Here is a 5,228-nt window from a genome sequence, read left to right as displayed (position 1 = left end):
GCTTTGTAATCAATGGCTACAAGTTTCTGACTGTAGACCATGAACGCTACCACAAGACACAAAATTCAGGAGTTATGGTTGAGGCAGATGGCCAGTTTTACTATGGAAAAGTCAGGAAAAATATATGAATTAAGTTATTATGGGACTTATAAGGTGTTGGTGTTTCGGTGTGATTGGGAAGACATTAGTAAGGGATTGAAGAAATATAAGAATGGGGGTATTTCTGTCAACTTTTCAAAGTTGATGCATAGTGGACGATTAATGAAAGATGATCCTTTTATTTTTTTCATCTCAAGCGAAACATGTTTTTTATGTTGAAGATGAGATAGAAAAAGGGTGGTTACATGTTATAGAATCTAAGCCTAGGGAGTTTTTTGAAATGGGTGATGAATAATTGATGTGTAACTTCTGTTTCCATTTTGAATGTTGGTATTACATGCATGAACTGAAATTTCGGATTTAATTTACCATTTTATTTTGAGTTTTGTTTATTATTAGACAAGTTTATTTGCTATGTGTAGCTTGAAACTTTTTTTTTCATGAAAATTGACAAGTTTATGTGTAGCAGCTGAATATGTTTCGTAGCAAAAGAATCAGGAGCAATTATGGTAATGATCAAGGTCAGAGAGTAGGTCAGAGAACAGGTCAAGGAGCAGGCCAGGGAACAGGTCAGAGAACAGATCAGGGAACAAGTCAAGGAACAGGACAGGGAATAAATCAAGGAACAGGTTAGGGAACAAGTGTTGCTTATACTGTCACTTCTGATGGGCTTAATAATTCCAATGCATCTCAAATGAATTTTGGTGAAAACTCTTCCAATGACAATGGGAATGAAGCGTGTTGAAATGGTGGAGGTTCAAGAAGGAATGCCAAAAGAAAGAAGCGCTCCATTCCTGTAAATGGGAACTCTTCTACTAACGAAGCCCATGATTGGAGTGATGATGTTAACTTTGATGAAAGAGAGGATGTTCGTGCTATTGGTAAGATACCTTACACGAGTCTTTGTTTTCAGACATAACATGATTTTTTTTTTTAAAAATATAATACATGTACTTCTCCCCTTTTAATTTCTTATTCAATTTAGTTCTGGAAATGACCGTATGTGATATCTTTGCTCTGTATGTGTAACATGTAGTTCTCTATTCTGAACTGTGGTGGTGTTTGTGTTGTATATTTGCCTGAATTATGAGTTAAGCTAACAACCATGGCATTAAGACCAACTTTATTATAGTAGTTTATAAATACTTTATTCAAACAACTTATTTATATATGTATTATTCTTATATGCTTGAGTTGTAGATTCTGAAGGAAATGTGCAGTTATGGAGTGGTTCTATACAGCCACATGATGTGTGGTTTCTTGAAAAAGGAGTCAGATTTGAAGTTACATTCAACGGATTTTGCCAACCAATTAAAAAGGGTGGATCAATTCTTGTGAAATTCATTTCAAGTATCGCAAAGAAAGATGGTATTTGTCCTATAAGAGATGTAAATTGGCGAAATGTGAATAAAACAATACTAGGTGATATTGTTAATTTGATTCGTGTAAGTGGTTTTAAATATATTTTTCATTTAGTTGATTCCTTGACGTATACATATATTTTATAATATCATTATATCCAAAAAATATATGAATTTTTGTAGGAAAAATTCATCATTCCAGATGGTAAAGTCTATGATGATGCAATGCTTAAGCACGTGGGTAAGAATTGTAGGCAGTGGAAGTTTGAGCTCAAAGCTAAATATTTCAATCCCACAGTACGAACCAGAACACAAATTGAAAATGATAGGCCAGGAGGAATTGTTCGTGAGAATTGGCTTCCGTTGGTCGAATATTGGTTTTCAAATAAGAGCAAGGTACTCTGTTATAATCTCTGTTTTACATTTTTCTTTCCGATTTAAAGTCATTTTGTTAATTTAATGGAATGGTTGTTGATTTAATGAAATGAACTTACTTTTTTTATGATAATGTTAGAATTATTCTGAAATCGGAAGAGAAGCACGTGCTTCTTTGGGACATCTACATACTAATGGTGCTACGAGCTTTGCTAATTCAAGAGACGAATTTGTATGACCGATGCATTTGCTGACACTATATTCATAAATATTTATCTGTTTTTGTGATTTAAAAATATATTAATTGAATGATGAATTCTCTTATGAAGGAGATTGAGCATGGAAGAGAGCCCGGTGATTATGAGTTTTTTTTATAAAACTCATCAACCAAAGAATGGATGATATCCTAACAACACAAATACTGGAGAATTCATTGTATTATTTCCTAACTTATTTCATATTTCATTTTAATTACCTGCCAACCTTGTAATTATACACTTTACATGTGTGTGACTATATACTTCCATGCAGGACATGGCAAAAAAAAGGATTGATTCAAATGCTGCAAATTCATTAACTCCGAAGCCTCAAGAAGTGATAGAGAACGAAGTCTTCAATGATTTGATGTACGATAAGGATAAAAAAAACCAAAGACCATTGGGTTATGGATTTGGGGTGAATCATAATGACGTGTTTGGAGTTCATGCATTATTGCGAAAAAAAGGGGCACTTCTTATAACAGTAGCAATGACCAGATTATGAAAGCTGATTTTGCAAGGTATAAGAGGCATACCACAAACCTCTTATTGAGACTGACAACACAGATGACTAACGTGTTGGATGCAGTGCGAAGCGGTAATGTCTCTAATGAAATGTTAGATGCTACTTCAACAGCATTACGCTCCATACATGCTCAGGTCAGCATCCCTTTTTGTAAAAATATGTGTAGACACCCATTTGAGTCTACCCAAAACCAAACCCATGATGAGTACCTTTCACGTCGAATCATAATCGAATGAAGCGAAAGTGTGGAAAGTCTAGTGTTGCGGAAGTTTTAATTTCTTTTCTCTTCTCTCTGTTTTTGAAAACTTATTTTAAGAAAACAGCTAATCCAGTTTGGTTGGTCCATGATATGGGTACAATAGTAGTGTAGTTGGATGGGGCTTGCAAAGACCTTTCCAACGATATATTATAAGCCCAATTCCGATGAATATTGAGGAAGTTATGACCAATTTACTAAGCTGGGCCCGGTTTGAGCTTTATATACGGCCCAATGATCTTGGGGAGGGCCTAATATGATTTATCATTCCTAATGCAATTAGGAATGGTTTTAGTCTTCTAGATTCTTCTAGAAGGTTCTTTTCATTCCTAATTCAATTAGCATTGATAAATTCACTTTTGTTGACTTTTCAGAGTTTTAATCAAAATCAAATAACATTTTCGAGGAAATTATATGATTTTATCCTCCAGTACGGTAAACTTATTGGATTTTCTAAAACGCGTTAAATTTAAGCTTGGCGTCTGACCCCAGGCCTGGCGCCAGGCGCTAGCCATTGGCGCCTGGTGCTAGTGTTGGTGCCTGGCGCCAGCTGGTCAGGGTTGGCGCCAGCTCTGTTTTCTGAGCGTCAGACTCTGTTTTGTTTAATTTATCTTTTTGGCTGATTTCTCTATAAATATCGTATTAAAAACTCCGTTTTCATTCACCAATTGTTTTCATTCATCTATTCATTCATTCATCACCAATTCTCTCTCATTCGCAAGTTTTCATCTACAATCATTAATTCTTTAGCATTATTTAATTCATTCATCTCTCTCTTTCTTTTTCTCAAACTTTGCTTTTTCATACAAAATTCCGCATTCACAAGATCTAGAAACACCTAGCCATATTCGAAGTTGCCTTCGCCCTAGACGTGAAAGGTTTGATTTCTGAGGGTTTGGTCCCAAATCTCTCTTTCAATTATTTAATTTAATTGTTTGATTATTATTTTCCTTGAAGTTACTAACGTGTGTATTTTGTTATTAGAAAGAGGTACGAGGCATCAAAGTAAGTGCTTTAATGGTTTTTATTGATATTATGATGTAGAAATCATGTTTAAATTGTTATTATGATATTCCTAGTATCATGTCTAGGGTAATTTTAATATTGAATATGATTGTTACGATGCTTCCTACGTTCTTCCTAATATTTATGATTGTTAGTATCATGTTAGGGTTAAAGATTTGATTTTTATTGCTTAGTGACATGCTAGGGTTTGTTATTAATCTTGTTAGTATCATGCCTAGGATCTTGCTATTATTATTATGCTTTAATATTAACATGAACATGATGATAATTATTACTTATGACGATTATTATTATGAATATTATTATTATGATTATTTTGATGATTATAATTTTATTATTGTTATAATTTTATTGTCGTGATTATTATGAATATTATGTTGCTTGATGCTATTTATTTTCATTGCTTGATCACACCTTTTATGCATGTTTAAAGGGAATCTATACTTGTAATCATGCTTAATAAGATATTTAATAATCTTGTTAGGTTTAATATGATTGTAATTCAAGTGATCACCAATAATAGATTTTTTTGTGCATTTAAATTCAACCAACATAGATAAACAGGTTTAGGGTTAATCCTATTGATTGTATGTTAATCAGAAAGCGCACATGAATACGATCAGAATAAAGTAGAGGCCTATTATTAGGGCAGGTTCAATTTTTTTTAGGTTGGATTTGTACCTTCATCCCTGAACCCTTATTTGGTTCATGACCTTATGGAGTTGACGATCTTTTGGATCGTTAAGGGGTGTAACCTTCACCTCGTGAACGGTTTACAAGTTCCTAAAAAAACTTGTTGGCGACTCTTTTGCTCTATCTTCTTCCCTTTTGGATGCCACCGTACTTTAGTGTATGATCACAGTGGGGTTCGAGCTAGTGGGATTTTAAGGCTTGAAATTATTCCCTACAATATGTAACATTTTTTTGTTAATAAATTATATATATACAGTGGTAAGGTGTACATGGATTAAAGTGCACCTTTAAAATAGTAAACTATAGGTTTTTTTTGTTATGGAATAGGAATCTCATATTTACTTTTTGTATTATATGGCTCATATAAATTGCACAACATATTAATTGATGTCATTTTTTTCACAGAATATGGAAGAATCAAATGCAGATGATGATGAAGATGAAGACGAGGATGAAGATGACTTGGATCTTTCTACTTGATTGGGCATGGAAAAATAGCACATATATTTTGCTCATTGAATATGGGAAACAATACAACATACATTATGGAATAGGAATCCGTTTTTTTTTTGGTTGACCATTGTTACAAATGGAGATCGACAGTGAACTTAATTTCTTGTTTAGACTTTTAGCAT

General features: G+C 33.5%; 1 long non-coding RNA gene across 1 annotated transcript; it reads left to right on the top strand.

The window, feature by feature from the left end:
* Positions 1 to 1,672: 1,672 nt before the first annotated feature.
* Positions 1,673 to 5,228, top strand: LOC145627126 (uncharacterized). Its single transcript, XR_014111320.1, has 4 exons — positions 1,673 to 1,856; positions 2,165 to 2,270; positions 2,367 to 2,752; positions 4,999 to 5,228. It is a non-coding gene; the product is annotated as an uncharacterized LOC145627126 (long non-coding RNA).

Source organism: Chenopodium album, chromosome 4, assembly GCF_948465745.1.
Source record: "Chenopodium album chromosome 4, dcCheAlbu1.1, whole genome shotgun sequence".
Lineage (NCBI taxonomy): Eukaryota > Viridiplantae > Streptophyta > Magnoliopsida > Caryophyllales > Amaranthaceae > Chenopodium > Chenopodium album.
This window is presented reverse-complemented; position numbering and strand designations above follow the sequence as displayed.